The sequence below is a fragment of the Lactuca saligna genome, chromosome 1, assembly GCF_052625555.1.
Source record: "Lactuca saligna cultivar CGN05327 chromosome 1, ASM5262555v1, whole genome shotgun sequence".
Taxonomy (NCBI): domain Eukaryota; kingdom Viridiplantae; phylum Streptophyta; class Magnoliopsida; order Asterales; family Asteraceae; genus Lactuca; species Lactuca saligna.
This window is the reverse complement of record NC_136417.1, coordinates 56,192,490-56,217,953: the sequence shown is the minus strand read 5'-3', so window position 1 is coordinate 56,217,953 and position 25,464 is coordinate 56,192,490. Positions and strand designations below refer to the sequence as shown.

The 25,464-nt window shown below is 37.6% G+C and overlaps 1 non-coding gene across 1 annotated transcript; it reads left to right on the top strand.

Moving 5' to 3' along the window:
• Positions 1-14,698: 14,698 nt before the first annotated feature.
• LOC145027958 (small nucleolar RNA R71) lies at positions 14,699-14,805 on the top strand. The gene has a single exon (XR_013675718.1). It is a non-coding gene; the product is annotated as a small nucleolar RNA R71 (small nucleolar RNA).
• The last annotated feature ends 10,659 nt before the right edge of the window (positions 14,806-25,464 follow it).

Below are 25,464 nucleotides of genomic sequence, written 5' to 3'. Positions count from 1 at the left end.
CATGTCATTAAGCACATACCCCATGTGTGATCCTCTCCTTCCTTCCTTTCCTGCAAAGGACACATACTCTCAAACAAAGTTATGAATGTTGTATAGTTGAGAGATGCCTCCTATCATGTTCCTAGAACAACCACTACTAACAAACCAAAGTCTGATGATATGCCTTAATAGCTACTCCAGCACAGAATGGGATCAGTTGGTCTTTGGAGCCCAATCCATTTTGAAACTGGGTTGACTTTTTCATCCTTGCACGGTACTCTCTCCCATGACATATCCTTTTTATCCCAAATAGAAGATGAAGAAATATTATTGTCATTGGGTGATTTGGGAGATTGAACCTTTGGTACCTATCTATAGTTGGGTTTAACCCATTTCTTTTTCGATCCGATGGGTGCCTCAGCACTTGATTTTGAACTTGTAGTCGCATGCCGAGATGACCTTGACCTAACCGGTCTTGGCTTCATGGGAGCATCTCTTGAACTTGACTTCTGGGCAAGCATTCCCTTCTTGCCCTTGGGAGTTTATTTCTTATCCCTGGGATTTGAACTCTTGCCCTTGTTGTCATTGTAGTCACCATTTCAAGATTTTGACCTTGAAGGGCTTCTTTTGGAAAATCTCCCTCTTGGCGCGTTCTGCTAGCCTTGTGCATAGTAGGGAATGTATGTGCGATTTGGAAAGTTTCAGGCAATGTGTCCAGCTGTTCCACAGTAAAAACATGTCTTTTTCTTCACTGGGAAGTTGTTTCTTCGTGCCCCTGGTGGCGTATTCCTGAATCCCACTTCCTGCCCTAAGTGTATGCATGATTTGGACAGTTTCGGGAAATGCATCCAGGAGGTTAAGTTTTGCTAAATCCAACTTTCTTCTCTGCATTCATTCCTCGGTTATTCTTGTCAATCTTCTTGGAGAACTGTTTTGCACGGAATACAACCATAACAATTTGTCAGGTTATATCCATTTCCTTCACATCTTTAGGATGAATTTGATCCAAATCAAAAAATGACAACTAAGGAGGCAGTTCACCTGCCACAAAATCATTATAACAGTTAACCAAACCTGTTGCAAGAGCCAAGTTCTCTTCATTTTCTTTGGAAGCAGGAATATGAGCAGAAACTGGAACACTTATCTTTGAAGATGAAGCAACTTGGGGATAAGGTTGGGGAGCAGCAAATGATGATTGAGCAACACAGGATGACCGAGGAGTGATAAATGATGACTGAGGAGTAGCAAAAGGTGGAACTTGAGGATTAGTAAAGGATGAGAAAGCATAGTTTGATTGAATACTGAGATTGGCGGAAGAATATGAGTTAACATGGTTAATCTCTCTTTGTTTGTCATCCTAATTACAAGCTTTAATGATGGCCATGAGTTCAGCCAAACTAAGTAGATTAAGATTCTTGGTTTTCTTGATGACAGCAACATTCACATCCCATGTCTTTGGGAGAGAATTAAGCAACTTCTTGTTGACCTCTGATCTTGGCACTGAAACCCCAACGGAACTCATTTCATTGGTGAGTGTGATAAAGCGTTGCAATTTAACTTCCAAAGTTTCTCAAAGAATGTGATTAACATATTGAATTTCTGTCTCAGCATGTCTTGATGGCTTTGTTTCATATCCTCATTCCCTTCCTATACATCGATCAAAGCATCCCACAGAGCCTTTGCTGAAGTGTATTCTCTAAAACCTTGTACACTCTCTGGGGATAATGCTATTGTAGTTTTCAATTTTCTTGTCAATGATTGTTCCATCTTCAACTGTTGTGGTGATACGAATTGCTCCTTATAAAATGTTTCTCCAAATTTTGAAGTCTTTCATTTTAATGTATTTTTCAATTCGATACTTCCATTCTAGAAATCCTTCTGCGGACAGTAAACGAGAAATTCGAGTGGTGGTTCCCATGATGGTACCCAATTCTTGATGAACTGATGAGATTTGAGAATCCATTTTTTTGGTTTTTGAAGTTTCTATTATATATATATATATATATATATATATATATATATATATATATATATATATATATATATATATATATATATATATATATATATATATATAGATTAAACAAACAGGTTAACAACTTAAGGAGTTCAAGGCCGCACAAGGATTATGGCCATATAGGGGATTACGGTCGTACAAAGAACTACAGCTGTACACGTCAACCGTACACAATCAAGGTTTTTACGGCCAATGATCTTGAATGGTTTACGGTCGTACAAAGCGAGTCCGACCGTACACTCTTCAACTAATTTCAACCATACACACCAAAAACACTTGAATTCCAAGTTAATTCTGATCCAATGGCTTTGAATGTTGATTAAAAGTAGATGTCCAATTAGTAATCTTGAATTATCCTAAAAAATGATTAAATAAGTATGGTCGTACACACGAAGATCCATATTAACACCGGTTTGGCTCTGATACCACTTGTAAGTCCCCAATCTGCTTGTGTATAAATCAGATCTGTTTGATGGTGCGAAATCCCAATCAAACGGATGATGCCAGATCAAAATATTCAATGTATTGATGAATGGAATGATGCTCATTTACATGAGAGTCACACATACACACACATAAGCTGCTTTCTCTCTCTCTCTCTCTCTCTCTCTCTCTCTCTCTCTCTCTCCTAGCCGTACATTACTTTTTCACTCCTCAACCCTTACACCTATATTTATAGGAAACATGGGCCGTACACGGGTTCACGACCGTGAACAGGTTTACAGTCATAAACATGTTGATGGCCATACACACCAACCTGGTCGTGAACATAGCCGCAAACACATATTACACTACATAAAAATACAGTTACCTTGAAAAACAAATTATAAACCATAATTTTGAACCCAAGAGTTATGGGTAGGGATGTGACCATAGTGTAAATGGTAAAAATGTTATTTATTATGGATTAACCATATACCACAAATATCATTTATATGAAAAAAAATTAAAATGAAATAACTTTTTATGAACTATAAAAGAATTAGAGAAAATGGAACATTGGCTCTACTATGCATTATGACTTTTTCTATTCGGTCCATAAAGTTTTTTTCTGTGTCTTTTGAGGGAACAAAGTGTTTTTGGTCGGGTTGATTTTGTAATTTTTTAAGAATTAAAGGGGTCATCCGGTAACATTTGTGCCACATTATTTAAAATTTCCACGTGTAAATGATGATTGTGTCTTATTAGCATTTTTAATGAGCTATCGACAACACTTCATTAGCTCTCTACGTCTACTGCATCGCTTTCTAATCCTCCAATTTCTTGCTTCAACCATGGCTATCTACATCACTATCGATGTGTAATTTCAAGGAATCTTAAAAAGTATCAAATATGATACAATGATGGTGCTAAGCAAAGACTAGAGAAATCGATTTCGCAGGACTGGGTAAGAACGAGTGCAACAAGTTCATGGAAAGATTAACAGGAGAAAAATGTGAGAACTTTTCTTATTGTCTTCTTGATATCGATTTTCCAAAAGGTTTGAGGTTAATTAGGAATGAAAATGATTATTCCACTTTTATATCCATTCTGTGTGAATATGGTGTTGAACTCCCATTTTATGTAGACCATTTTGGCACTACTAACATGCAAGAGTGGTTGGATGAAAAAAGAGAGGAAGTGGTTGATACTATCCATGAAGAAGTTGTTGATGATCTCCAGGATGATGGTGAAACAGATGAGATATGGCATACAGATGATAATGCCAACCCTCATTTTTTCAAAAAAGATAATGACCTAGATTGTGAGATAAGGGAGAATATAGGTGAAGGTGAACCTGTTGATGTTGACATGGGGGAGAATGAAGATGATGAGGCTGATGTTTCTACTGATTTGCGAAATATTTTCAATAAAGGGCAACCATGGAAGGAGCCACAACCTGTGTTAGGTATGGGGTTTGAGAATCCTAAACAACTCAAACACATGTTATGTAATTATGTAGTTGCTAATGGTTATCAATTATGTTTAAAAAAATAATTGTATAAGGTTGTTAGTTAAATGTTGTGATGGAAATTGTACTTTTAGGCTTTGGCATCATGGATAAGTGACGATAATTCTTTCCAGATCAAATCTCTGATAATTGACTATAACTGTTCTAGGAATTTCAAATTTTGGTTAATTGTCAACTACAAATGGATAGGGGCCATTTCGACCAAGAATTTGTAAACAATCAGAAGATGAGTATTAGGGTGCTTAGAGAGGTGTTGAAAAACACATTTGGCATTGAAGTGAGTATGAGTCAGTGTAAGGGGTCAAGAAATTTTCTTTTACTCTAGTTGAAGGTATAATTGCAGATAAGTATGCCAAGTTATGGTCATATGGTGAGGAGATTAAAAGATCAAATCTAGGATCAACTATAAAAGTTTTTGTTGATTGAATGCTCGATGGTAAATATTACTTTAGTAGGATTTACATATGTTTTCATGGAGTGAAAGAGGTTTGAAGGGAGGGTGTAGAAGGATAATTAACATTGATGGTTGTTTTCTGAAAAGTTATTGCCAGTGTGAGCTACTTTGTGTTGTAGGTAGGGATGCTAACAACGGCATATTCCCAATTGCTTGGGTTGGTGTATGTGTAGAGAACAAAGACAATTGGAAGTGGTTTATTGATAATCTTACTGAATACTTGAACCTTCAATGTCAAGGATTTGGGGTTGTGCTAATACCTAAGCAACACAAGGTATGATACTTTTTCTTGATGTATTACAATATATGGTATGTCACTCTAAATTTTTATATGATTCAACATATGTAGGGATTGGTTAAGGCAGTAAAAGAGGTACTACCAACAATAAAACCTAGACAATGTGCAAGGCATATTTATGCTAACTTTAGAAAGAAATTTCTTGGAGCATCATTCGAGAATATTTTATAGAGGGCAAGTAAAGAAACAAATGTTAAACATTTCAATGAAATCATGAAGGAGATTCAAGAACTAAATCATGCTGCCCTTATGTATCTTATGGAGAGGGATCCTAAGACATGGTCTTTGGCTTTCTTCAAAGTTCACCATGCTTGTAAAATTGTGGAGAGTTTTTACTCATAAAGCTTCAGTAGTGTTATAATGGATGCTAGGAAGAAACCCATTATCAGTATGTTAGAGGATATTTGTATGTATGTCATGCAAATGATGGTTAAAATGAAACATAAGGGATAAGGATGAGATCGTTTAAATGTATGTCCAGAAAACAGGGATAATTTGAATTTGTTAAAAATCAAGCAAAGGTATGTCACTATACCATTCAATGACTAATTTCATAAGTTTGAGTAGTAATTAATTGCTGTTACTAAATTGAGGTGTTGGCAAGTCATTTATTGTGTGGTGATGAAGTTTGAAACAAGTAACTTAGATCAGTCTTATGTCGTTGATGTCCAGAATAGGGAATATACATGTAATATGTGGCAATTAAATGGGTATGGTTGTGTGCACTCAGTTCCAACATTATCATTCTTAAACACTACACATTATCAAGCACATGTCGAGCAAATGTACTTTACAACATTATATAAGAATACTTACAAATACCCCATACTTGTATGAATAGAATGAACATGTGGCCTCCTAAAGAAAACATCCTTCCTTTTCCCCGAATTAAATGAAGCATGCCTAGCAGACCTACTATAAAGATAAATTGAGACGGTTCAGAAAGGTCTTGTGGTATATGCAAACAGAGAAGATACGACAAGAGCACTTGACCTCAAGTCAAAAGGCCTCCTAAAACTAATGTTAGGAAAAGACAATGTGTTATAAAAACACAAGAGTCAGTAAAAAATGGAAAGGGCTGGGGGTGGATGTTGTTATGGGTTATGATTTTGATCAAGATGTTAGGGTTAATGAGCAAGAGCTATAGTTTGGTAAAGTGGAACAACCAAGGAAGATGAAGAAGTCTGAAATAATGCTTAAAATGAAGTTAGGAAAAAAACTTAAAGGTGAAGGTAGCAGTGCATCAAAGACTATGGATGTGGATTAGTGTGGGTGTAATGTATAGAGGAGGGGTATTTATGTAATTTCTATTGATTTGTATGTTATATGTTGAAAGGTTGTTATAGAAAAGGGTATTTATGTAATTTTTATTGCTTTTTAATTTTTTATTTGGAATGTTGGTACAAATACTTTCCTTAATTACCCTTCAATTATCAATTAAGACTAAGTGCACGTCACAGTTATGGATCTTGTAGATTTTCCATATTTGACCTTACCAATGTTGTCCCGCTTATGCTCACGGAAGTATATCCGTGTTGAAAAAAATCAAATTCTAAACATGGGAATAAACAATCACATTCAAACATAAATATAATCGAAAAAAGTTACATAGTTTCAAGTGTTACATGTTTCAAAATCCATTACAATATGACATTAAAAATAATAATTTGTCAAACACCGAAGCATTTCATCCTTAATGCATGCGGTTAACTTTAGCCATTAATTTCCTGAGAATAAAAGTAATTTTCCAAAGAGTGTCAACAGTTAAGTTTGTGAGTGCAAAAGCTTTTTGTATGTACGATTGAAAACCTTTCTTTGTAAATGAATGAGTATGTTTCACGAAAATCCAATATTTTCCTTATGAAATGATTTGTAGTTTTAATGCCCAAAGACCAAAATGTACAAGTAAATTCCCATACTTATAGTAGTAAAGGTGGTTTTTAAATCGACATAAAACCCTTTTTCAGATGAAGATTCCCCGTAAGCTATATGTTTCATTTTCTCCCTATGTAAGTCGTTATAACCATACTATGACACAGTAGACCTGTTACATCATTCTTCAGGCACCGGAATGTTATGACATTTGTCACCGCCGACCTGCCATTCGGGCTGTTGCAAGCAGCTAGGATGTGGGTTGTCAATCCCAATATAGATCTATACACAACTATCATGCCCTCCCTGCAAGAGACTCTGAATATAACTACAAGAATTTAACCAGTACTCTAAGAGTACAATGAAGTAGCGTCTCAGAATTTACGATAATGAGTTTACGTGAAGTTTTAATGAAAATCCTTTTTGTAATGTAAATGGAACTTTTCGTAGGGTAAATGAAACATAAACTATATCTAGTATAGTTTATTACATATGTTCGTAGTAAATGGACATCTTATCATGAATGAGTATTTCTATTTGTGATATTAAACTAACAAGAAATACATTCAACACATAGAATTTTTATTGATATACACTTTGCTCAACATGTTACAAAGCGTAAATAAATTGAGAGTTGTTTAACTACTTTTAACTTTTCTGTACTGTTTTTAGAAAATCACATAAAATTTGAGTATAAATCTATATGGGGTTGACACCCCACTGATGTGCGTAAACTCACTTAGTTTTAATCCTACTTTTAGTTGTAAAATAAACACACAAAGGCAGTGTACTTATCAATTGTGGAATAGTTTAAGCAAGTAGGGTATCGAACACAGGGAATGGCAAATTAAAAATAAAAACTAATCCTATCTAAATTAATTAATAAGTAGAGTGTTTTCTCTAGTTTTACAAGACTAGAAACTTACTAACTATTACTTAATCTAAAAACTAGAAAAACAAAGAATTAACTAGATTCAATAATACAAAGGAACTTCTGTTTAGTTCAACTCAATTGATCCTATGGTTGATTTCAAGGTAATAGTGCAATGGATTAATTCTTTTGTTGGTTACCGATTTAAGTGATTAGGTTCGCGTTCACTACACTAATCCTTAGCAAATAAACTAACTTAAACAGTGATCAGTTGTCTAATTCAATTTAGTTTACTAGATTAATTATTCGGATTACTTTAGACTCACAATAGTTAATCAATTTGGTTTTAATTAACTTCTTGTTGATGGTCATCACACAAGCTTGCACATAAATTTACTTAATTTTCTTATTAATCCTAGTTTCATGTTCATTAGTCCTAGACATATAACAAAGTAGTCACAAGATATATGAGGTTGATAATCAAACGATGTTCATGCTATTTAATTATCTTCCTATTAACAGAAAATTAATTATCATTCACACACAAGGTTCTTAAGCAAGCTAAATAACAAATAAATCACCAATATTGAATTAATCCTACCAATAATCAAACCATAGTCTCAATTTTGTATCCCCAAACAGAAGTTTAAGAGTTTTAGCTCATGATTGAAGTAAATAACAGCACAAAAACGAATTCTAATTGTCTAACCATAGTGGAAACCAAAAGATTAAGTATAATGATGGAATTTGCCTCAAATCTCCTTCGGGATTGAATTGTAGCTTCTATCTTCGTCTTCTAAGGTTTCTCTGGCCTCTGAATCGCAGCTAATTATCCCAGAAGTTTTTTTCCTCAATCTAAGAAGTTATCTATATATTTGCGTATCGACTCGTCGAGTCAGGTGGCGACTCGTCGAGTCCGTCTCACAATATCCAAATGCGATAAGCATCTGGGTTCCCGAGTCATTATCCTCACTTGGACTCGGCGAGTAGTAGATCCTACTCACCGAGTAGGTGCTATTTTTGGTGTTTTTCTTCTTTATCCAATTCCCGAGCTCCTAACCTGCTTCCTTTTGCTTCCGAGCTTCATTTTTGGACTGAAAATACAAATCAAACACTTTTAAGTACCTTTTGTCCATGAAATGCAATAATTTAGCTAATAAATGAATAAAAATCTATACTTAATACAAACTAAATATGCACATATCAAAATACCCCATACATGACTTTTTCTTGCCCCCAAGCAAAACTGAATTTTAAGACATTAGAATTATGTATGACAACTCCAATTTAACCCAACCATTATGCCAAGACCGCAACGCATGCATTTGTGTCTAAAATTTTTCCTAAGGACCCCCCATACTCCAAATACTCACAATCCTCGTAAACATTCTCCCAATCACCCCGAACTATGCTCATTTTATGCAACCCTCCGAATCCATCCTCAGAAAACCTCTTACCCCCAAGGTATTTTAAATTGAGCAACCCAAGTATACATAATCTCAGATTACAACTTTTCGATACCACTATGGAGCTCTTTTGAATTCTTCACTTCCTTGATAACTTGATCTTTGATCTTTTTGAATTCACCACCTTGTATTGATTGAGTTTTGGTATCTTCAACTTTTTGGATTTCTTGGAATTTTGATCTTTAGATCTTCACTTTATTTGCTCCAAAATTCTTACAACTTTTCTAGTAATTCTCTCTTTTATTTTTTACATGTATTCCTCACTTTTTTCACTCAAAACCCTACATGCTTAAGCAGGGGCGCTCAATCTCAACCTTTATTGGCTAACGATAACAATTTTCCTGGATACATTTCAGGTTTAGGCTGCTAAACGTATTGCATCCCTTAGGCTGAGCAAGGTCATGTTTTTGTCTCATGATTTCACTGGAATAAGGAAGCCACAAATGCACTAGAACGTATATAGGCTCAACTAAACATTTGGGTTTTCATGCAATCATCAAATATAATTCTAACATGGAATCCTAATTTTGTTTACCAAAATTTTCTAAATTAAATCCCTAAGTCATATTTTTGGTATGCAACAATTTTTTAAAATTAGCCTAAATTAAGATTCTAAATTTTCTAATATGTGACTAACCCCCTACCCCACACTTATTTTATGCAATGCCCCCATTGCATACTATGCAAAAATAAAAATGCAAATATAGAGAAAATTGGAACAAACTCCCCTGGGGTAGCAGTCGATAGGTTGACACTCTTCTTTCAAGCTCCAACTTCAATTGAATTTAGCCATGAAAATAACGCATCCAAGACTTGGGCATCAAATCTCATGCGGCAGCTCTAAATATGCAGGTAAAATAGTGCAAAGTCCTCAAGAATCGATATGGAAGAATAAGTGATCAAGTGGTACACTTAGCAGCATCAAATTAGCAGTCCTTTGGTATAAAAATGATTGACTCGTCGAGTCATAGATAGGACCCGTCGAGTACCAGCGCGACCATCTCAGAATGTGTGGAAATACAAGGCGACTCGTCGAGTCAGTTAAGTGCACTCGACGAGTAGGCCACTGGACGAAAAAACATGGTATTTTGCAACTGTGTCAGCCTCTAATAACTCTTCTAAACTCCTCTCACTTCTAGACTCAATTGCTCATATCCCTAGGGACCGGACTCGACACTTTGACCTTAACGCTTCACTTCCTTGACTCTCTTTCACTCGTTATAACAACAATCATTAAGCAAAATAAATAAAGTCTTAACAACTTCATAAACACCAAATAAAAATAAAAATAAAAAATAGAAAATGAAAATCGTTTGATTAAAAACACAAATAAATTAATCTTCTTCCTCATCATCATCCGTGGTTGCTCCACTCCCACCAGCACCACTTCTTCTCGCACTAATCACCTCATCCCATGACGGAATAAATGGATAATTTCCACCATCAATATGTGGGGTGTTGAAGTGGTCGAATAATTGGATGTGGGATTGATTTCTGAAGTTGATCCCACGCGCCATTTGATCCTGTAGCCGCCTCATCTCCACATTGTACCAATCCATTGGTACATCTTCATTTTCAACCGAAATCACTGGCGGCTCGTCCTCCACATCCCGTTCCCATCTCGATCGAACCCTCCTTCCCGGTGCTTCAGGACCAACAACGGGGTCATCATGCGGGATAGCATAATGACCACTACCATAGTCTTCAATGATTCTTGCTCGCCGAAAAAGAATTGGATTGAATGGAGGTGTAGGAATCATCATCATAAAATTCCATGCACCACGGTTCATCAACCCAAATGAGTTGGCTAACCGGGTGACAAACATACCACCATTAATACGGGAAGTTTTGCGATGCTTAACCGCACCCTCCGCTAGATACGAATCCAAACACGAAGGAATGTTGCAGAAAATACCGGGTGTAATAATGCTCCATAGATAGAAGATATCAAGGTTAGAAACCTTGTCATCATCCTTTCTTTGATTAATGGTGGATGAAATGAGACGATGTATAAGGTGGTGGGTAGGTGATCTAATGCTCCCTTCTTGTGCCGACTTTGGAATATAAACCTTGTGTTCCAATTGTGTTCCACCAACCCGTGCTAGTTACTCCGTCGGGAAACACCATGTGAGTTTGCTCCAAGAAGGCCCGAAAGATAGGTGTGGAAACCAAGGGTTGGTCATAAATCCCTAATCGACAAGCAAGGTCGATCACCGAACAGTGATGAAATTTACCCCCGAGGCAAAAAGTAAAACTTGCTGGGTGATAAAAATCCGTTCCCCCCGTGAAAGACACCGTAGAGAAAAACTCTAAGCACAGTTCCAAGTACACCGACTCTTGAATCCGAAAGACCCGGCTCCACCCATCACAAATCATTGTCTCGCCTCCATGGGTAAACTCCTTCAAAAGATAAGGGGCTAGCTCCTCTTCATACCGAACACTTTGTAACAACTCCCAATCTATCTTGTTAGGCACGTACACTTCTTTTTTCCGTATGTCAGCCAGCTTCTTCTTCCACTTCCGCATTGTTGAAGCGGACTCAATTCGTGGGAAGTTTAACCAAGGAAAATCTTCTTGGTTTGCACTTGAACTCTGCCTCCTGCTAAACATACTTCTGCAAAACAAAGATACAAAAACCCAGAAACATAGATCATAATTAAAAACAGTCATGCACATGTTTCCACGACTCGACTCTTCGAGTCCATGTATGACTCGGCGAGTCGCATGAACTGTACAAGTCAGTCGGCGAGTATAATGAAATTGGGTCATGAAACCTGCAAATCACTTCAAGGGTTTTGTCTAGACACATGTATGTAAGGTATTTACCACGAATAAGCAAGTAAAACATTATATTCCATGAAAAATCAAAACCCTAGAATTTACTATTTTTCCAAAATCGGGTTTTTCTTGCAATGTCCACCATGGATGCTCTTAAAATCATACTTTTAACAGAAAAGAAGAAGAAATTTGTTACCTTTCTTTGATGAAACTTGAAAATTGTTGAAGATTAATGGAGAGAAAGATGAAAACTTGAGAGAGAAGGGAGTAAGAGGCGCACGCACGGCGAGTGGGTGATGTGGTTTCAAAAAATGAGTCTTTTAGGGTTAAAACAGTTGTAAAAATAAATATTATTTTTATTTTTTTCTGTAAATAATACCGACTCGTCGAGTCGGGGTCAGACTCGGCGAGTCTGGTCGCGATGCATGATATTTTCTGAAATATGTACGGACTCGTCGAGTCATGGTTAGACTCGGCAAGTCTCTTGCAAAAATCCAAAATTTTTAACACTTTTTAGAATTTCTTTGGAAAAGAAAACTTTTTTCACCCCACACTTAGTGCATACGCACTCTCAAGCAGACATATCCAATGAATTGGAAAATTAAAATTCTAAAAACGAAAGAAAGAAAAAAATGCAAACAAAAGAAAAGGTAAAAGAAAGCAAACTCTAAATAACAGGTTGCCTCCCGCCAAGCGCTTCTTTTTTTAAGGAGTCGTTAGCTGGACTCCTTCCCATCTACGTCTCGTCATCTTCTAGCATCGGGAATTCACACCTTATCTTTTGTGGTTTGTACTTTGTCTTGTAAGTGTGAATCTTCTTTTTATAAGCCCTTTTTAATTCCTTTCTCTTCTTTATTACAGCATCATCCTCGGCTGCTTGGGCTTCTTTTCTCCTCTTTTTCTTCTTCACCCCATTCTGTTTCTCCATCTCTTTCACCTCCTTTTCAGTAAACTTAAATACTTCATATTCCGTGAAATTTCATGCTCTTGGTTTGGTATTGAATGGTTGATCAGCCTGCACTCTCCTATCCGTTGCCTTGTCCTCTTTTTCTACGTTTGACCCATCTACAAGCGGAATTGCATCAAGGATTGCTATATGAGCATGTTGGACTCCCGTTTCCGTCTCACCTTCTGCTGTTTGTTCTTATAAATAATCATCGCCCCGAATATGCAGAGACTCAGCAACAAGCATATTGAAGTTGTCCGATTTATTGTCAAATTCGACTGGACTCGTCGAGTCCAATAGAGTGACTCGGCGAGTCTGGTCGTATTCCATTTTTTCTTGAGTATTTTCTGAATTGGCTCCTTCTAGTAGCTTCTCTAACTCCTCCAAGTCCTTTTGAACATCTCCATCCTCTCCAGAATGTTGCAGAAGCTTGCTTGGGTCTTCTTTTTGCAAAAGTTCAAGTTCTTTTTGTAGTATCTCATCATCTAAATCGATAAACGAGATCTCTTCTCTCCCTTTCACTTCTTGCTTGACTTCGGGTATAGCTTTGAATACCGCTGACTCGTCTCCTACCCTTAATGTAAGTGTATACTCACATACATCAATTAAAGCACACACGGTGTTTAAAAATGGCCTTCCCAAAATAATTGGAACTTCGGGGTCTTCTTCCATGTGTAGCACCACAAAGTCTACCGGAAAGATGAACTTGTCAACTTTAATAAGAAGATCCTCGCAAACTCCTCTTGGATGAATTGTTGTCTTGTCAGCCAAATGGATCTTCATGTTTACCGGTCTTGGATCTGGTAAGTTCAGTTTCTTGAAGAAGGAAATAGTCATCAGGTTGATGCTTGCACCAGAATCGGTCAACACTTGAGTGTCAAATGTGTTTCTAAATTGACATGGAATTTTAATACTTCCCAGATCGCCCTTATTTTCGGGTAACTCACTCAGCATTATTTCTGCGACTTCAGCCAAGTCTTTCCTAGCAGCAAAGAGACCTTTTAGTAAGTTGAAGTACTTGGGTGTTGTAAGCATCGTCTCTACAAATGGCACATTGACTTGGAGGTCTTTAACATGCTTCATAAAGGATTTATAAGCTTCCACTTTTTCCACAGACATGGCTTTGATTGGGAATGACAGAGGGGGATTGTATGGCTTTGAGTGAATGGGAGTTCTGTCCTGCACGCATGGACTCGTCGAGTCCATTTGAGGGACTCGGGGGTGTCGGGTCGGGTGTAGCTGGAATCGAATTTTCTATCTTCTCTGTCTTGCTATTAGGAACCCTTTGTGCCTGTGTGAAATTTTTCTCACAGCTGGAAGTTACCATACTCATATTTTCCATTCTTGGATTATTCTCGGTGTTACTCGGAAGTTGACCCGGTCTTCTTTCATTCACTTGATGTGCAAGCTGTCCCAGCTGTTTCTCAATGTTGAGAATGGATGCCTGCTGATTCCTCAACATATTTCTGGTCTCTTGCAGTGCTACATCATGATCATTGTGTCTTTTTTCAGATGGGGTTATGAATCTAGTGAGCATTTCTTCTAAATTGGCCTTCTTTTCCATCACCGGCTCCTCCTTTTGATAGAATCCCCTCTCTTTCTGCTTGTATTTCTCCTCCTTAGCCTTTTTATATTCTTCGTATGGGAGCCATTCCTTCTTCGGTTTCCTCCAATCTTCATCGTATCTATCGTCGCTAGAGTAAAATACTTGAGCCTTTTTATTTCCATTTTCGTCTCGATCACAATCCTTGGTGAGGTGGGGGCCGCTACAATTTTCACATCCAACCCTACTAGCATGGATTCTTTGATCCATTTTTGTCATCCTTCTATCTAGACTATCGAGCTTAGCTATTACCGTCGCCATGCTATCATTCACCGAGTTTACTGCTCCCCGACTTACTTCATTTCTCGGATTGTGGTATTCTCTAGAATGCTTAGAGAATTCTTCAATTAACTCCTTGATTTCCGGAGGTGGCTTTCTGGTGAGCGGGCCTTGTGAATCGAGCAGTTGCCTTGTGGTGACATTGACTCCATCATAAAAAATGGAGACCTCTTGTTGGCTATTAAGGTCATGATGTGGGCAATTCCTAAGCAAGCCTTTGTATCTTTCCCACGCTTCATAAAGAGATTCACCAGGTTGTTGCTCGAAGTTGGCGATGGCTTTCTTCAACTTAGCTATCTTGGAAGGCGGGCAAACATGGTCTATGGATTCCTCTTTCATCTTGGCCCATGTTGTGACCGATCCGAGAGGAAGTGACTTGAGTCAATCCTTCGCAGCACCTTTAAACGTGACTGGGAGCATGCGAAGTAGCTGGGTCTCGCGAGGCACATTAGGTACGTTGAAGTAGTCAGCCACATCATTTAATTCATCCAAGTGCTTATAGGCGTCTTCGTGATCTTTCCCGTAAAAAGGAATCTCCTTGAGTTGAGCGAGAATATGGCCCATTAGCTCGAAAATAACGGTTGCAGGAATTACGGGTTGCACAAGTCCCGGGCCGGTGTCATCACGCATCCTCTTTTTCCATTCCTCCATGGGGATTTCATCGATATTAGCCATAGCGGTGGCTAAATCGTCTTCAAACTCGGATATGTGCTCGTATGTGGGTTCGTATTCTTCCTCAGTCTCGTACTCGGTGTCTTTTTGAATTGGGTCTTCGATTGTCAACGAGGCACTGGATGCTCCTGATTTGTTGCTCCTTTTCTTGCTGAAAACAGACTTGAGGTTTTTGAGTGGTAAGTTCTTTGAAGAAGCGGATTCTCCAACGGTTTTGCCTTTGCTCCTTCTTAGTGCGGTTTCCGGATCTTCAAGAGGGGGAACCAGAGGTGTATCAGATCCTCGGGTCATGAAACAACTGCAAACAAAACAGAAAACGCATAAAAAGAACAAAAAAATATAATAAAATTAAAGTTGATTTAGCGTCGTACTCGCCGAGTCTGCGCGAATGCACTCGGCGAGTCCAAGATAAAATCAGTTTTTTTTATTTTTTATTATATATATATATATATATATATATATATATATATATATATATATATATATATATATATATATATATATATATATACTACCTACTAAATTAAACAGAAATTAACTTTGTGTAAGATAAATCTCACACAAAGGATCGGTTGAATTAGATTTTTAATGCTAATTTTAGAACCGTTCCCCGGCAACGGCGCCAAAAACTTGATGTGCGTAAACTCACTTAGTTTTAATCCTACTTTTAGTTGTAAAATAAACACACAAAGGCAGTGTACCTATCAATTGTGTAATAGTTTAAGCAAGTAGGGTATCGAACACAGGGAACGGCAAATTTAAAATAAAAACTAATCCTATCTAAATTAATTAATAAGTAGAGGGTTTTCTCTAGTTTTACAAAACTAGAAACTTACTAACTATTACTTAATCTAAAAACTAGAAAAACAAAGAATTAACTAGATTTAATAATACGAAGGAACTTCTGTTTAGTTCAACTCAATTGATCCTATGGTTGATTTCAAGGTAATAGTGCAATGGATTAATTCTTTTGTTGGTTACCCATTCAAGTGATTAGGTTCGCGTTCACTACACTAATCCTTAGCAAATAAACTAACTTAAACAGTGATCAGTTGTCTAATTCAATTTAGTTCACTAGATTAATTATTCGGATTACTTTAGACTCACAATAGTTAATCAATTTGGTTTTAATTAACTTCATGTTGATGGTCATCACACAAGCTTGCACCTAAATTTACTTAATTATCTTATTAATCCTAGTTTCATGTTCATTAGTCCTAGACATATAACAAATTAGTCACAAGATATATGAGGTTGATAATCAAACGATGTTCATGCTATTTAATTATCTTCCTATTAAAAGAAAATTAATTATCATTCACACACAAGGTTCTTTAGCAAGCTAAAATAACAAATAAATCACCAATATTGAATTAATCTTACCAATAATCAAACCATAGTCTCAATTTTGTATCCCCAAACAGAAGTTTAAGAGTTTTAGCTCATGATTGAAGTAAATAACAGCACAAAAACGAATTCTAATTGTCTAACCATAGTGGAAAACAAAAGATTAAGTATAATGATGGAATTTGCCTCAAATCTCCTTCGGGATTGAATTGTAGCGTCTATCTTCGTCTTCTAGGGTTCTCTGGCCTCTGAATCGCAGCTAATTACTCCAGAATTATCCCAGAAGTTTTTTTTTCCTCGATCTAAGAAGTTATCTATATATTTGCGTATCGACTCGTCGAGTCAGGTGGCAACTCGTCGAGTCCGTCTCACAATATCCGTATGCGATAAGCATCTGGGTTCCCGAGTCATTATCCTCACTTGGACTCGCCAAGTAGTCGATCCTACTCGCCGAGTAGGTGCTATTTTTGGTGTTTTTCTTCTTTATCCAATTCCCGAGCTCCTAACCGCTTCTCCTGCTTCCTTTCGCTTCCGAGCTTCATTTTTGGACTGAAAATACAAATCAAACACTTTTAAGTACCTTTTGTCCATGAAATGCAATAATTTAGCTAATAAATGAATAAAAATCTATACTTAATACAAACTAAATATGCACATATCAGCACATATCACCCACACCTCAGCTCATCGCTACAGTTAGACTAACTCAGTCTAGCGTGACGAAAACCTTATAATCAAAGTCAAAACCGGCATCCAACGACGCCAAGATAGGTGATTGTCATTATTTAGTATGGTTATGACGGCTCGCTTAGAGGAATTAACGTTATGAAGTTTACGGAAGACCATTTTTTTTTACAGGCGACATCGGGTTGTCTGGGAACATTCTCTTTACATGCTCTTACATTCTCTTTACCTTTTTAGTCAAATAAACAATAACATACATGCATTAATACAAGATCTAACACAAACACACTAAGCAGTTTTCAGAAAATATCGGATTTTCTAGTGGTTTTCAAAGTTATACAAATCATTTTCACAAACATGCATATGAACTCACCAACATTTTTATGTTGACCGTTTTCAAAATAACTTGTATTCTCAGGAAACCGTTGAAGCAGGATGAACGAAACAAAGTAATGGATATTGTGTGATATTTTGTTTCATCATACTCTTACTACTTTGGCATGTAATATTCAAATACAATACTCAATGTAAACAATGAATGTTGTTATATTACATGTGTGATGATGATGATGTTATGTTTCAATTATATTCACTGTACTGATATTTCAAGATGAAGTCACGCACAAGCCCCTAGACGTTTCCGCCGTCTGGTTGGGAGGTGTGACAGATTGGTATCAGAGCATTGTTTATAGTGAACTAGCATATCTAATCATACAGGATATGCAACTATAAATACAATGGGACTAAACAACTCTGAACATAATAATTAAAATGCATACCTTTGTGTGCATTTTAGAATAATTACACAACAAGAACAATAGAAATCTTTGGAGGATTTGAACATCGCTATTAAACCCGAGCAGTTATGTTGTCGTATTGGGGGTGAATGTAGCCTGATCAACTACATTCATTCAAAATACAACCAACATGTGTTCGGGAGTAATTGTGACGAGCAATGAATCAAAATCTTACCATTTAATTATCTAATGAGCTTATAGAACCAAACCTAACCAAAATTAAATTACTATAGGAGTAATTGGTATGCTATTTGTTTCTAGTATTTATACCCCTTCGTGCAATACACTATAGACGAGTATCGTTAGCCAAGAAACCCTTATCTCCCTAGTCAGGGAATAGCAGGGTGGATCGACTCAGAGAAGGAACCACAGGAGGAACATGAAGTAGAACTTGCAGGTGAACCCGCCGAGTCAATAGTGGACCTCAAAGAGGAAGAGACAGAGGGCAATGATGATGATTACTCGGATACAGAATCCGATGACATCAATCCTCCATGTAAAGCAAGAGTACCGACATCTCGTGTGGGCCATGGTGGCCCCATGCCCCCTTAGGCACACAATATTTGGAAATAGAGTCACCAGCAGGGGATACGACCACACTACAGTAGGAACTGAGGTCTCTTCAATCTTAGTCGTAGAGGACCAGGTGACTGGGCCCTCCTAGTCATGGTTCGGCGCGCCCAAGGTATTGATAACCGAGCTCAGGACATCCTAAATCGAACGAAACAAATGCGGTTTGCTATTGAGAGAGGCTAAGAGACAAACATAGGAAGTGAACGGAGACTCCCGAGTGAGACAGTTAGTTGGGAGATACAACTACGAGATACGAGTGACAAGTAACTCGTCTCCGAGGTGCATCCACTTCATCAGCACCACCACCAAACATTTTCTGCCACGATTAGAATCAGCCTTTTTCCCCCTTACTATCCGATATGACCCTCTTTCATATACTAAGATGGTACTTACCAATAGAACAATTATGTGCTATCTTTATTTGATAAACTCAATTAAATGCACAACCGAACCCTCAAAACCTCTAGACACTTAAGGATCTCGAAACCGAAACAACCCATATACTCTAGGGATAGGCGTAATGATCGTGCCAAATCTATGATTATCTACTACCATAAAATACATCATAGGGATGTAGATGGAAGCAGTGATAATTATACAACAAAATGAAAAATTAGTAGAGTACAACCAGGAATTATGATCATTACTTACGATCTGGATTATCAACGTGCAGCAGGAAAATGCCATCCCGCAGGAATAAAAAGCGCACCCGCGAGACACCGCTCCTGCAGATGGACTCTGTTACATTCCAAGCTGCTGTAACGACGACAGTAACCGTTGCGATGACGCAAATCAATGCAAACAACCCCAATGGAGGCGGGAACAACATTGACAACTCCAGCCAAAGGAACGAAACCAACAAAGTGACAACCTATCAAGGAACTCCAAACCCCAAACTTAAGAGCAGGAAGCTGATGTCTGGAAGTAAGAAAAAGGGGCATCCCACTCAAGGGTTCTCAAGGAAGCAACATGGTATTGTTGTTCATGCAACCATGACCCCTGTTATACCAACAACCAGGAAACCATATGCTGGAAGCCTTCCAAAATTCAACCAGTGCAAATTCCATCATAATGGAGCCTGCCGGGAGATACATTGTAACAAATGCAACTAAAAGAATCACACCGCCAAATTTTGTAGAACTTATCCATGTTAGAATCGTTAGCCAAATGAGAACGACAACAATCGCAACAACCCTAACAACAACACCAATGATGAGACCAGTCACATCTGCTATAGGTGTGGAGGAACCGATCACTTCAGGCGCAGTTGCCCCAAGGATAACAATCAAGGTGCAGAAGGATTAGAAAGGGTCCTGACCTTGGGTCAAGGCGAAGCAGTCCAAGACTCGACGGTTGTTACTGGTACGTTCCCACTTAACAACTCTTTCGCTTACCTCTTATTCAATAGTGAAGTTGAGCGAAGCTTCGTTAGTAACAAATTCAAACGCTTACTGAAACAACAACCCCAAAAGCTAAACGAAGCCTTCACGGTGGAGATGGATAATGGGAAAAATTGTATTAACCAAAGATATTCATGTACGGTGCACCTTAACACTAAACAACCATTCATTTCAAATAAATTTTATGCCACTAAATATTAGGAGTTTTGATGTGATAATCGACATGGTTGGGTTAAGCCCCCACCATGCTGATATTATGTGTCGCGAGAGGGTCGTTTGCCTTCGCCTTCCCAATCACGAAACTCTAATAATCCATGGTGATAAACCCAACGCCAATCCTCGTCCTATCTCGTGCATCAAGGCACAAAAGTGCCAGAACCAGAAGAACTACTTTTTCCTCACTCTTGTTGTGGACAATACCAAGGATGAAGTAAGCATACAAGGTATTCCATTAGCATGCGATTTTCCGGATGTAATTCCCAAAGAACTTCCAGGAGTACCCTAGAGATATAGGTCGAATTTCGCATTGACCTCATAGCAGGAATCACATCAATTGCCAATTCACCCTATAGGTTGACTCCCGCTGAAATTTAGAAGTCATCCAGTCAATTAAGAAAGTTTTTGAGCAAAGGATCCATCGGACCAGGCTTCTCACCCTGGAGAGCTCCAGTCTTGTTCTTCAAGAAGACGAATCCTTCAGAAGGTACATTGATCTTAGGAAATTGAATAAGCTCCCTATCAAAAATCGATACCCAGTCCCTCGGACTGGCGATTTATTTGGCCAGCTCCAAGGAGCTAGTTACTTCTCTAAAATAGATCTAAGAATCGATTATCATCAACTTCTAGTCCAAGAAGACGACATTCCAAAAACTGCCTTCCGAAATCGTCGTGACCATTTCAAATTCATTTTGATACCCTTTGGTCTAATAAATTCTCCCACGAGATTCATGGACCCTACAAACCGAGTTTTCCCAACCATCCCTAGCCATCCTTTTCATTATTTTCATGAATAACATACTCGTCTGCCCACAAAGCGAGAACGAAACACTGTCATCATCTACGACCAGCCTTGAAAGCATCAAAGCCATAGAATATCACGAAGAAAGCACTGCATGGATGGATAAAACTCTCGAAGTCAAAAGACAAAGCTTATTGTTATAAGACTTCAGTTGGGCGCTATCCAGGTGATCGTCGATAGGTTAACCCAATCTGCTCATTTCCTGCTAATACAGCTTGTGAGACTCCATGAAGTATCAGTATCTACTATCTCGGATCGAGATAACGAGATTACTTCAAGACTTTGACAGTCATTTCAGAAGACTATAAGAACATAGATAAGTATGATCATTGCTTACCACCCTCAAACCAATAGCCATGGCGAACGAACCATTCAACCACTCGTAGTTATGCTACAAGTCTGGGTGTCTGAATTCAACAAGTCAGGGGATACCTAGTTACCCTTGATTGAATTCTCATACCATAACAGCTATCACACGAGCATCAAGGTTGCTCCTTTTTAGGCTCTTTATAGTCATAAATGCAGATCACTCACCAGTACTCACACGGGACCGGAAAACTATTCGCGAGACGATAGAGAAGATAATCCAAATCAGAACTCGACTTCAAGCATCACGAGACTAACAAAAGAGCTATGCTGACAAGCGGCGTAATCCATTAGGATGTCAAGTCAAGGATCGCATGTTATTAAAGGAATCTGCTTGGAAAGGAATGATTCGCTTTAGGAACCGAGAAAACTAAACCCACGATACATCAGACTGTTCGAGATTCATGTTCGGATTGGTCCAAAGACTTATAGGTTGCAGTTGCTTTTAGAGCTCAGCAACGTACACCCCGTGTTCAGCGTCTCGAATATGAAAAAGTGCCTATCAAGCAAAACGCTTATCATTCCTTTAGAAGAGATCGAAATAAACGCGAATCTCCTGATCATCGAAGAACCAGTCAAGGTATTAGATAGGGAAGTAAAGCGTACAAAACAAAGCCGCATTCCGATTGTTAAGGATCGATGGAAAGCCGAGCATGGATCGGAATTCACATGTGAATGCAAGGACTAGATTAAACAAAATTACCCTCACCTATTCTCTCATTCGTGATCCTATCTTCCGAAAGAATTTCGGGACGAAATTCCCTCTAACGGGGCGATGATGTCACAACTGGCATTTTTGCTAGGAAATTCTATTCTCATGAAACCATCATCTATTGTAAGGCTTGTAATCTAAGTGAATACTATACTCTATCCTCGTTCAAATACATCTCATATGTGCAAATAAAGGTTGGAAACCCTTGAAGTCCCGGTTTAAATCCATTATGGACTAGGATTTCCTTATTGGGCCTAATGGACCAATAAGCTTCCAATTTAACTATCTTGAACATAGAACTCTCAAATGGGCCCTAATTGGACCCATATACTTGAAACTTAATATTATAGGCCTTATAAGCCTAAAATGAACTAGGTTAACTTTAATGGGCCTTATTGGGTCACAACAAATTTATATAGCCCTAATGGGTCATAAAAATCATTCTTGATTTATTTGGGCCAAAAATTACCTAATTGAATCATAATATGGGCTTAAACACAAAAATCTCAATATTATTTCTTTCCCTTCTCCTCTTTTCGGCCCAACAACCCAAATGGAGGAAGAGTTGACTTCCATTTGCCACTTCCTTATTAACTTATGGATTTCCATGCACCATCCCATACATCCATGAAACTCTCTCTCTTCTTCTCTCTTCTCTTTAATTCTCGGCCACACTCTCATTTCTCTAACTTCTCTGTTTTTTTTTTCAAACTCAACAATACTTCTCAAGGTCATCTAACACTCCTCCATCCACCTTCCTCAAGAAAACTGTGAGTATAAGGAAGATCTTCAAGAGAATCACTTCAAGCTTCATTTTGTGGTAAGATCTTGCAAATCCAAGTGCCATACTTCATCTTTAAACTCATTTACTCCTCTTACACCCATGTGTTCGTGAATCATACTCTTATAGCACCTTAGAGCTCGGAAATCATCTCCATAACACATCTAGGGCCGAGATCTCTTCACTTCTTCATCAAAACCGACTTCCAAACCCCAAGGTGAGTTCATACCCCCTTGTTTTCTGTTTTTACTTGTTTTGGGGGGGGGGGGGAGAATCAAGTCTTATGTGTAGATCTAGGTATATATGCATGATTATGTGTGTTTTCTTGAAACATTTGGTGATTATGTGTTGATTTCTTCACTAATCTAAAAATATGTTAAGAAACTTGAAGTGTATCACTACGATCTTCATATGAAACATGAGAAAAGTATGTTTTTATCTCATATAAGACATGTAAACTTGTAGATCTAGGACTTGTATACTTGATATAGCAAAAATGAGTGTTTGGTTCAAAGATCTATAAACTAAACTCACAAAACAGCCCTTGACGGAAAAGTTTTGGTCCAATCTCGGACTGTTTTGACCCTCTTAATGGAAGTATTTTTCAAAACTTTTTTACATGGATACACTTCATATTTATACCTTTAAAATGACTACTCTAACGTTTGCATACGATTTTTCTACAAGTTTTGGTGAATTTTACAAAACTACCTATCAAATTTGAAATACTTTCGGACCAACCTGTGAAGGTGAGCAATTTCATATTAGTTTGAGGCCATTAAAAATTTTGAGAAAAATTGTGAACAAAGTAGACACATTTCCCAAACTTCTAGAATTTACGGATCCAAATTTCGACATACGATGATTGTTCTACAAATTTTCCAAAACCTAGGTCGGAAAATCCCAAAGCCAGAAAATATGTATTTCCACAAAAATAAGCCAAAAATGATATTTTTGACAAAAATGGGTATAAAATGTTATTTATATCACAATGTAGTCATCAACACAAGTTTTTAACAAAATTGGAGATTAAAATGTTATTCTTACAAAAATTGGGCCTTAATTGTAAATTTTTGGCTTATTGGGCCACGAACGTCATTTTTAAAAAAAGGTGGGCTTTTTATGTCAACTTTGTAAATAGTGAAGCTAAAATAAACAAAACAATAACGAACGGGTTAAAAACGATATTCATATCCTTACTGGGCCTAAAAATAATATACATGTTTAGTAGGTCTTAGTGTCCTTTTACATGTATATTGGGCTTGGGATAGATATTCATGTCCTTATTGGGCCTGGAAATAATATGCATGTTTAGTGGGCCTTAGTGTCCTTTTACATGTATATTGGGCTCATGACAGACGTTCATATTCCTTTTGATCCTGGAAATAATAAACACGTATAGTAGGCCTTAGTGGTCCACTTACATGTTTATTGGGCCTAGGAATGAGTTTTATATGTGTTTTTTTCTTCCCTTTGATATTTTAGTGAATACTTGAACCAAAACCAACGATAAACCAACAAACGGATTAATTTGATCATTTTCTACGTTATTGGGCCTTAGTGGCCCATTTTTATGTGTGAGAGGTCTTGTATATGTTTATTGGGCCTCATTTACCCATTAACGTGTGCGATGGAGCTTGGATACTATTTGTGTGCTATTTGGGCCTGTAAATACTTTACATGTGAAATGGGCCTTAGTTGTCCTTTCATATATATTTCGGGCCCATGTTATATAATCTCATTACATTTGGGTCTTGAAATGATTTACATGTTTAGTGATGCCTTAGTGGTTCACTTACATGGATCATTGGTCCTGGAATGAGTTGATACCTTTTTCTTCGCGTAAATTCGATTAAGGATCTAGCGAGTTTTTGTCGGTTGGCACCTATTAAGTGTACGATCATAGCCTGTAGTTATAACTAGAGTCTCTTGAAGGGAGAACGGGGATTTGTGTATAGATCTATACGGGGTTGACACCCCACACCTCAGTTGTTCACTACAGTTAGACTAACTCAGTATAGTGTGATGAAAACCTTATAATCAAAGTCAAAACCGGCGTCCAACGACGCCTAGACAGGTGAAATTGTCATTATTTAGTATAGTTATGATGGCTCACTTAGAGGAATTAACGTTATGAAGTTTACGGAAGACCATTTTTTTTACAGGCAACATCGGGTTTTCTGGGAACATTCTCTTTTGTGATAACCCCAAATATATTGCCGTTACAAACCCTACTTTCACTAACGGAATGTGTCACTATACGTTATTTTCGGTAATGTTTGGAGTCGTCAATAAACAAATATCTAGTTAATTATACGTTCCGATATTATCATAAGTATTTATAACTTGTAAATGTTAACCCCGTTTAACTAAATAGAGTTATATTACTTTTCAACCACTTCACCCGGGTAAAAAGTTTTAACTCCGTTAAACTTTAGCATCGGGTAACCGTGTATCGGGTGCAATACCTGAGACATATATAAACAAATGGGCACTACAATTTAACTCTTTTACCACACCTTCACCTCTCTCTCACAACTTTCTCTCTCTAGACCCGAAATCGACCCCAAATCCGCGAATTTCCAGCTTCCAAACGTAAG